Below are 11,099 nucleotides of genomic sequence, written 5' to 3'. Positions count from 1 at the left end.
CGAACCGATAGTGTGATAGCGAGAGACGTTGTCACTGTACACTGCCGCTCTAAGATTGCCTATTTTGTTGAATGATAATAATGATTCTATCCATTAATTACTAACCAATCTTCAGAAGGCCCATTGTATGTGTGAGATTGGTTCCTTGCTCGACTGTTTATGGAAGAATAAAGGGAAACACAATTATATGCATAAATGAACTTCCTGGATTTGAGTAGGACTTTCCCAACTTTTTTTCAGCAAAGTGCTTAAAACTCCTTGATGTTATCATCCCTAGAGACATAAAACACATAATTATATAACATCTCATAATTTGTTTATATAAGAAATAAGGTATCATTTTTAAACATCTATCGGGCTATAAATACGGGTTAGTCACGAGATTAAATTCCATAAAGCCCGAAGGGCTTTATGATGAATTTAATCTCGTACCAACCCGTATTTTTTATATCCTGTTAGATATTTTAAAATGATTCCTTATTACTTATATTTACATTTGTGACTTATTCATACTTTATATTTGCCTGATTGTTACTTTAAGCGTGTGAAATGCATAATTATTCAAATTTAACGGCAAGTATGTAATCTACTGAAGCGCGTCGACTCTTTATAACGTCACTGAGATATTACGTCAAATGATTATCCATACGCACATCTATGACCTCTTGATCCTATGCCTGTATTTATACAGTTATAAATACGCATTGCTTTCAGTATTGTTATATAAAGGAAAACGTTTGCAAATGTAAATATTTATGCTTATTACTGTCTTATACTATATTATGTGTATTGATAAAAAAGTGAATGTAATAAGGAGTAGTACTTTTTTTATGAATTGATGATTTTTTTTTATCTAGATATATCCATGGTTAAACCTTACAACCTTAGGCCTCGTGAACTTAGCATCAATATTTTGAAGTATATGACTCTTTGTTCTAGAACACCTAGAAATGTGTCTCAGAAACACTCCTGATTAAGAAGAGTTTCTAAATATAAGCAAAATGGCTTTTCATGAATCCATAAGTACAGGTACCAATTATTTTAAAAACCTACAAAGTAAGCCGTAAGTCTAATATATCTCAGATAGTTATTGGTAAAATGTGCTTGTAAATTACAAATTCAGTAATTATTTATTCAAAATATTTAAGATAAAGAAAATTGCATGAAAAATCGATGAAATTTTTACCGATATAATGCATTCTATTTCGATTATACATATAAATATTCATTATAATGAACATTGTTTTTGAACTTTAGGAATCGTTATATGCGGCCTCTTATGTGTTTGTTCCTTCCAAATCAGTTTGACCCTTAAAGTTATCGGGGTTACGCCACAGACGTAAGTAAACTTATTTCGTGCTAAATAATTTTATTAGGGCTATCCATAACATATTTTTTTCTAATCTTATTTTCTTCAAATTATTATCGAGCAAAGCAAGTCATGTATAGGGGTATTATTTTTAAAATATATTATGCATATTCACATATCTGAAGCAATCAATCCATAAATGTACAGAATAACTACCGGGTATATGCATGAAGGATACAGAGAAAACGAACAGTATTCAATATGAAAGTCAATAAAACAATACAAAATAGGAGCAGAGTAAACACGGCCCTCTAAAACATCAGAGGTGGGATCAGGTATGTTCAAGACGTCTATGTATATTATTCAAAAAACTGTGGACAGAACTTGAAACGAAAAACACTAGCAATCTTAACAAATACTTTATTTGCTTCGATATTTCATTTGCACCTATCTATATTCATACTGCAATTTGGCTTTTTTAAAGGCATTGGAACCTTGAAGAATAACTTTGTAATTAATTTCTAAGCCAACCTAGATGGTGAACTTTTTTGACATTTCGCTGATTTGTGACTTTTTACAATAAATTTCATGCATTTGGCTGAAAAAGAAATATCTAGGACAGAAATACAAAAAAAAAAAAAAAAATAATAAATAAAAATAAAAAATAAGGGAAAAATGTGAAAATTTGGCGCCTATGAGATGACCCCTTAGAAAAGGGTGAGAGGAACATTTGATTTTTAAATCTTAAAACAATAAATATAATAGTAAAAATTTATTCAAGAAAAATCATCCAAATTTCTAGTTTAGAAATAATAAGACTCGGCCTCGTTCAATTGATTTAATGTTATTTCTTTGAACTTTTGCTTTATTTTGTCAGGATGTGCGCTGAGGACGTATTACTTTTTCTAGATAATTTAAAAGAATGCAACGAATACTCCGACGTGTACTATGCCAATGATTTGTATAATGCTACGCATATTTTCTTCAATGAAACATATAGAGGTATTTTTTTTTTTTTTTACATTTTTTTAACAAAGAAAATAATATTATAAAAATATGCCTTTTGTAGGATTGTGTTTCAGTCAAGCAAAGGCTTCTGGGAGGGAAGATTAACATGTTTATATAACTCTACTGACTACGTCCTTTTTTCTGCCTTCTGCATTGCTCTATCAATATAAAAAGTTGTTATAATTCATACAATGATATATGAAAGCGAATCAATTCTGATATTTCATTCAACATAGTGCATTTTTCTCTGAAAGGTGAAACACTGAGTGAAACTTCATACATTGTACATTATTGAGTAAAAATATATTTATTTGTTTATTCTGGAAGAAAATGCAATTGGATGTTCTCCGATTCAACTATCTAAGGAAAATTTTAATTCTATTTTAAAGAAGAAGGTACATTGTTATTGGAATTCCTCAATCACTTTATCTAGGAAAAAAAGGACAGCAAATACATATAAATGATCCAGAGAGATTGTATGATAAATATCAAATTCTCTATCACATATACTTTGATTTGGAAGTACACATTGTTTAAAATACATTCATGTTTAATCTTCATTAAACGCAATGAACACAATAAACTTAAGAAAAAAACAAACAAAATGAAATAAACGGAAACGAATAATTCTGTATGAAGTTCAACTTAAATTGACTAGTTGTTTGTGTGAAGTGATTTAATATATCTCTCTAATATTTCTGGATAGAAATATACAAAATTAAGACATTTACAAAATTACTCTATAACCCTAAAGAAACTATATCGCGGCATTTCAAATTAAATGCATATATAGTTTGACCAATGTAATATAAAAAAAATAATTTGTCGATGTTTGTTGTTTGTTTGAACATTCTTGTTCAAATATTAATAAAGTCTCCCACAAATGATCATATTTTGACGTCACCGCGTCCAAAGACGAATAATGACCCCCATTAAATAATGACCGGGTTTCATTTTTCAACGACAGAAAATGAGCTCCATTCGTGAAAAAAAAAAATCATTTTCTAGAAAATAGCCCCTGGGGTCATTATTTCATATGTTAGTCATATATAAAAAAATATGATTTTTAAGTTTTAATTGATGCAAAGAATCAAATCACCAAATATATTTCATTTTTGCATTTAAAAAAAATTCATAACGAATCTTTAGGAAAAAATAAAATAGAATGCATGTTCTATTGAGGGTACATATCTGTATATATTTTCCATAGTGATCAAACGATGTATATAAGAAAGGGCATCCTCGTAAGCCATAGGTCCTGAATCAAGACGTTGCTATTGTGCAACGGCAAAGTGTTGACCCTTGACCCCAGACTTGCTTGGATGAAAATAGGGTAGTGTCATCCTAGAATTATTGAATTAAATAATTTAGAATGTCTGATTGCTGACAAAAAAGGACGAGGACCATGTTAAGATCGTGGATTAAAACTATTTATCCCTATTTTTACCTCCTGAATCATCACATTGACAATTATTGTGTAATGTAATAAGATCAACGTATCAATTAATTCTCAATTTAGCTCTGGTGAGCATTTTGGCCAGTAGGTCCCTTTTTGCCCCCTAAGAATTTTAACTTTAACCAACAAGGGGGACATTATTCTACGGAGGTCATTTTCCTCACGTGGAATTTGCAAATTCTTAGGGTAATGACACTATTTCTACGCGCAAATGGGTCTTTTTTGAATGACCTGGAGTCATTTTTCACCGTTGAAAAATGACCCCCGGACATTATTCTATTGGGGTCATTATTCGTCTTTACACCTGCGGAAGGTTGTATATTTTTAACCCATAATCGGAACTGAGGGCTATAAAGCAGTGAGGTACCTATTTTTGAACTAGCCCTTACTGACAAACGAGACCTTGGCATATATATACGATCTCATCCGAAGTACCGATCTCTACGTCCCACAGTGGGATTCAAACCTGCAACTTAAGATTTAATCGGTGTTTTAATCAAACAATACAAACATTTTAAATCAAAAATAAGAAATGAACGCAAGTCGTTAAAAATACACACGTTTAAATGTCATTTATTTGCATTAAGTAACAGTGATGGCAGATCAATTTACAATATAAGTTACAGAGTAAACAAATAAATTTTGATGAGATGTTATGGTAAACTAGAACTATAGGTTTTTTATCCAAGGGTTTCCTGTTTCTACTGTTTTGGGACATTGCGAATTTACTAGCATTTATCGGTTTATTTTGGATATTAGAATAATAGTCGTCCATGTATCGTTTAAACTTTACAATTACTGTTTGTACTGTACTTTATTATGATTTATCTTATTGTCGTACTTGATTCTTACTAACTAAGGACTGTTATATATGGTATTTATTGTTTCCTTTTTTGTTCCTTAATGTTTTTGTAAGATAAAAGCACTTAATTAATATTTTTTATGATGGTTTACTTTTGCAGATGAAAGAACTTGCACGATTCCTTGTACAATTGCTGCTATTCACCGAGGGAATTGTGGCCATAGAATGCATACTCACGCAGCATATAGACCTCGTAAAGAGCAAAAACCAGGGTTTCATTCTTTCTTGATTCATTATTGTTGTTCTGGAAGTTCTGGATATTTCTACCCCTACATGTACCACTCGGGGAGATTCGATATTGACGGAGACTGTGATTTCAGAGTATACCGTACGTTTATAAAAGCCTGAAAATTCCAGTAAAATAGTCAGAAACTTTGTTTCAGTTTTTGCTATTTCTTTAATTTAATAAACCTTCAAGAAGAAAAAATTGATCAATATTGCAGAAATGTCTTTACTTAATACCTTAAATTATTTTGTAGAGAAGACACAATCAAGACTTGGAGAAATATGCATTTATGACGAGCAATGCTTTCCAAATCGTCTTAAATGCTCAAACAATCGCTGCAGATGTGCAGATGGATATATAAACTATTTATCTGATTGCATTCCTGGTATGTGGACATTTTTTTCATATATCACAACCGAAATAGTCGATAGTCAAGTACAATTTACGAAAAAATAGTAAATACATGTACTTTTCTTCTCTAATTTACAATGAAAGATGAAATTCACTGATTATAAACCTTTTGGAAAATACTTTGGTACTACAGTGTAAAAAATTTAATAATAGCACACGATAGCCCACTTGTATTTGTGTAAGAGTACCTCATTTTTAATATTCCTACTTTTCATTTGACTGTTTTGTCCTCTTTAGCTCACGCGAGCTTTTTTCTGATTACATCATGTCTGCCGGTTTGCTTTTCATTATATATATATATATATATATATATATATATATATATATATATATATATATATATATATATATATATATATATATATATATATATATATTTGTCTTCTTCTAAAATCCATTTAATTTACGGTTTCAAAAAAGAATTTTTTGGGGGTATTTAATAGGGTTCAATTCTGTTCAAAGGAAGGACCAAGATATCCGTTTACTTCGGAACGTATATAAATATCTTTGAAAACTTATTTCCTCAAGAACAGCAAATCCATTATAGGTTATATTTACATGCATATAGACAATTTTCTAAGTTATGTAGATTTATGTTTGTTCATATCAAGACACCCTAAGAAAGGGCGTCACAATGAATGATCAAAGTTTTACCTAGAGATATATAGACAAATCTTTGAGATTCATCCTCTTGAGAACTGTAAAGTCATGATTCATTGGTATTTATATTGAAGCATTCTCTGCTAGTGTATTTCTAGTTTGTTAAAATCATAAAAAAAACTGAATTAGATTGGGCTAACATTGGGTATAAAAGTGTTACATAGTAATTTTTAGAAAAAAATCTTTTAAATTTTCTCAAGAACAGCGATCCATTATTGGTGATAATTATATATGGAATCATCCTCTGGTAGTGTAAATTCAAGTTTGCTCAAATCAGCACTCCGAAGGGGGGGGGGGGGTAACATTGTGTCATAATCTTAGTTCTTTCTTAATTATGGGTGAACCGCCACATAAAGATGCAACTTATTTAAAAAATGTAGAATGAGATTTTTTCTAAGCATTCTCCCTTTATGGGTAGATCCCGATCATTTTTGTATTTTAAACGTTTCAATATTGAGCTGACCACAATCTCTGATTGCCACAGTACTTGGTGCTCGGTTGAGTGATTAGGCCAATTAGCTACCTGGTATTTTAATGTTTTTTTTTATACTGACTCGCAAAAGAAACGCAACCAGCAGCAATAATCTACAAATGTTTGATTTTTTTTATCTTATGATTTTCAAAAATGAATACAGTAAGGCTAATATAACTTTTCAGAACATCGGAGATTCGATAAAAATGTTAAATGTTTATCTGATACTTCACTAAGTGAAATATGACTGTTAAAACACCCCCTCACAGCCATTCAAGTGAAACGTTCAAGTGCCCTAAACAACAATTGCCGCTTAGTTTCTACGATACAATATATGTATGTTCATCAATATCGAGATCTGAGCGAAGGAATTATTCTTTGCCATTTTTAAATGCCCGTTTTTCAGATGAGTAGGTCGAATTTTCTCTAACTTAGAGCAGTGTAGCCACCCTTGGACTTCCGGTACAAGGACTGTCCTTAATGAATATGATGCACAAGACCCTGTTGTGGCGTAATGTTGTGAATATTTGCACCAGCAGCTCTCCATCACCTTTACGTTGAAAATTTTCAGCTAGAGCAATGGAAATGCCATTTAAAGCCATTTTCAAGAAGCCTTAGCATCGTTACGGGAAGCGAAAGAAGAGTGTATTTTTTGAAATATTGCTGTATTACTTATGATTAAGGGTTAAAACCCTTAAAACTCCATAATATTGCCAAATGTTTTGTTAAGAATGCAATTTTTTTTTATTTCTGTTAAGCAGACTCAAACTTGACTTCCGGTTATGGTATGAAAATCGTTCAACCGTTAGATTACCGATGTTTACGAAATTGAAGATATTCATAATTTTAAGTAACAAAATTTTTTACTTGCGTTACTTTTGCGTGTCAGTATAAATATGGAAATCAGAAAAAAAAGTGTTAACAATACCCTTATTTTTTAAAAGGTCATAAATATGGTGAGCAATGTAGATCTAACGAACAGTGTGCTTTTTATGGAGGAGTTTGTTCATTAAACCAGACATGCTCCTGTAAATCGGGTCACCTTTATGACATCAAGGAAAAAATATGCTATAGAGGTAAGTTAAATAGAAGACATGTTTAACATGATTTAAAGTTTTTTACTACACAATATCAAATTTCTAATTATCAAAAATCAACCGTATTTCTTATACATGTACTGAAATTTAGATTTGCATACTAAAATTTAATGGCTTTTGCATAAATTCAAGTTTAAAAACACAACTTCAATTTTTCAAATTTTTGAAATGTAAAATTTTAAGATTTTATTTACAAAAATAATATTAAGAAAATTAAATTTCCCAAAAATGTTGATGTTTAAAAGGTTGGATTTTCTAATCCATCTTCTGTTCAGAAAGTGAACGTTTAAGAATCTACAGTTCAGTTTAATTTCAATTCTTTTCCTATTTAAAATTAACTTCAAATATCTAAATTCAACTTTAAAAACGTTTAAGCTCTTCTTTTTTGGAATTATAGAATTTTGATTCAAATATTCAAATATCAAATAACGAAAACGGTTTAAGGTTCTAGACTTTTGATTTGATAAATTTTGAATTTATGATTAACGAGCTTATTTAGAGAATCTGTGTCCACGGCTTATTGAAAAAAGAAAAGCATGAGAGGATCTAGAGGTGAGGACGATTTTGGGGTAGAGTAGTTTAAAAAGGGATGGGCGCAACTATAGGGAGATCTGGTATGAAATTATAGTAAATATACGTGTATTTAAACTGAAATTGTCTTTCTTTTAAAGGAATTCAAAAGCAAATTGAACAAGACAAACAGAATTATAAAGGTAATTCAAAGTTATATTTTTCATGGTACATGTATGTATTTTACATTTTTATATTTCCAAATGAATTTAGATATAAAATATATTAATTCCTTAAACCTATTTCTAGATCTAAGGACATTAAATGAAACCAACGCTATTCATGATCATGATAAAGAGCTGATACGTCTAAATCAAAATGATACCATATGCTTCACTATAAATATCATCACATCCAAATATATACATTTGGATCTTAATTAACTATTAGTCTATTTGTTATAAAAACGTGCAGTAAAGGAATGATAATAATTTTGAGACAATTTCCTGTAGACATTTTTGCAGTTAACGTACATATACAGTTAAGTGATGTATTTAGTTATAGTCGTTTATTAATTATAATATATAACTTTATTTTTTTTAAGACAAAATGGTACTTTTCGCTACAGTCGGGTGTAGTTTCTCAGGTTTAACAGTCGGTGTGTTGGTGGGCTTTGTCGTCATGTTCCTTTTTCAAAAAAGAAGATCAGGGTAACACAACAGGTATAGGGACAATGAAAACATTTTGCATAGTTAATTCCAAGTAAAGTCACGATGGAAATATTAACTGTTTAAAAGAAAACAACGAAAGACCAGAAAAAGGAATACTTCTATTCAATAAATAAAAAGAAGAGTGAAAAAATGATTGAACATATATTAAGACTGTTTATTAGGTTCAAAATGGAAATGCCAAGAAAAGAAAGTGATACTTAAATGTAAACGTTTCTACACGGTATTGCAGAGCTATTGATTTTCCACTTTTTAACATTATGTTTTATACATTTCAGGGAAATTACCCATTGATTTAAATGCTGTGTTATCTTCCATCTACAGATTATAACTTGTAAAATCTTTGTAAAAACTTGAAATAGCTATATGATTATATGTTAATATAAACATTAAAGCATCAAGTGATGCCGTAACAGAATGTAACTTAAGTGTTATACAAACTATTGCTCAAAAAGCAGTGTACATGTATATAGTAGAAATCATACATCAATTAGGTTGTTCAACGTTCAACTTTTTTTCATAAAAGTATTTTTTATTTAAAATAAATTCATGATTTTGTTGGGTTTTTTTTAAATCTTGATGTTTCTGGTGCAAAAATCATTGAATGTGAATTTACTCCGTAACTGAAATAAACTTAGATAACAAACAAAATCATAAGTCCATAAAACAATACAAAATGTAGGATCAGGTGCCACGGAGGAGTAAGCATCCCTTTACCGACCGGTAACACCAAAAGTATGCTATTTATAATGATAGGGAAATAATGGAAAGACACGTTGTCAATTCAGTGTATAAATAATTGGATACTTCATTTAGTATGAAAAATACAGTGTAGTAGATATGTCATTAAATATATGTTAACATGAAATGTATGGGAGAGTTTAATAACTTTACACTTGAAGTACATCAGAGACAGTTCCCAGATTTCGCCTCAGAAGGAGCATTTTTTATGCGCCGGTAGTCGATTGTTCGGGGGTACATGTATATATATATATATATATATATATATATATATATATATATATATATATATATATATATATAATACTTGATTTATAGAAGGTAACCCGATTAGTGCAAGCACTAGTCTTCCTCAGGGCCTTCTTTATAACATATATACAATGCTTTATACATTAAAGACAATAATTACAAACATGAAACAATAAAATATAAACACTTTGTTACGACAGAATAAATTAAATATTTGCATTTCATTGAAAAGAAAGGAAAACATAAATTTCATGTAGAACCAGTACGTTTCATAAGTAAAAAATTTTCAACACTACTTTTAAATATTGCAAGGGATTGGGAATTCCTAATACTAATAGGCAACTCATTCCAGATAATAATCCCTGAATATTGTAAAAAAATTTTGGATAAATTTGTTTTATATTTTGGTAAACGAAGTTCTGAATTTGTCTCTGAGCGTAGTGTGTATGATCCAGAACTTTGAAATTAAAAAAAATCATGCATATAATCCGGAGACATATGATGAAATATTTTGAACATTAAAATGCTTTTCTGTAAATAAAGAAGTTTGTAAATTGTTAACCAGCCTAAAATGTTAAACAATGGCATTGAAGGTGCATCATATTTTTCATTTAAAATAATCCTAGCTGCTCGTTTCTGAAGTTTGTATATTCTATCGATGTGAGTTTGAGGAGAGTTACCCCAGATAGAAAGGCAATATGAAATTGATGGTAAAATAAATGCATTATAAAATAGCTTTCTAGTATACAATGGTAGAAACTTTTTAATTTTTCGTAAGGTAAATAATTTATAAGTAAGGGTTTTGCAAACTGCATCTACATGCGAAGTATATTGAAGAGTATGATCGATGTGAACACCTAATAATTACTCTGTTCTAACATTTTCAATGGGATGGCCAGAAAGTTGTAGTTGAAGATTAACGTTTTCTAATTTTGATTTCTTTTGGTGTGTTCCCATTAACATACACTTTGTTTTATCAGTATTTAAAATCATCTGATTCTGTTGACACCAGGTTTGTATTTGATACAAGTCATGATTGAGAGTTGCTTCAATATGTGAAATATTGTTACCATGAAAATGCATTGTTGTGTCATCAGCAAACATATCAACATTACAATGTTCAACAGATAATGGTAAATCATTTATATATATATAGATATATATACAGGGGACCTAAAATAGAGCCCTGTGGCACACCTGCTGTGTGTGTGTGTGTTCAGATGTGTACGCACCAATTTTTACACTATATATATATTTATATATATATATATATTTCATTGTATATTTTCATATTTCTCTTCTTTGACACAATCACGGTTTCTTGAATTCGCGGTATTGGAATATGATAAAAGTTTCCTCCCTTATGTATA

At 30.1% G+C, this 11,099-nt stretch overlaps 1 long non-coding RNA gene across 1 annotated transcript; it reads left to right on the top strand.

Annotated features, from left to right (window-relative positions):
* Positions 1-7,353: 7,353 nt before the first annotated feature.
* Positions 7,354-8,716, top strand: LOC134282620 (uncharacterized). Its single transcript, XR_009995324.1, has 3 exons — positions 7,354-7,480; positions 8,173-8,214; positions 8,616-8,716. It is a non-coding gene; the product is annotated as an uncharacterized LOC134282620 (long non-coding RNA).
* Positions 8,717-11,099: the final 2,383 nt, after the last annotated feature.

The sequence above is a fragment of the Saccostrea cucullata genome, unplaced genomic scaffold (assembly GCF_032062105.1).
Source record: "Saccostrea cucullata isolate Sc308-1 unplaced genomic scaffold, CSIRO_AGI_Scuc_v1 ctg4811, whole genome shotgun sequence".
NCBI classification, from domain to species: domain Eukaryota; kingdom Metazoa; phylum Mollusca; class Bivalvia; order Ostreida; family Ostreidae; genus Saccostrea; species Saccostrea cuccullata.
Note: the sequence above shows the minus strand (reverse complement) of the source record. Positions and strands in the feature narration are given on the sequence as shown.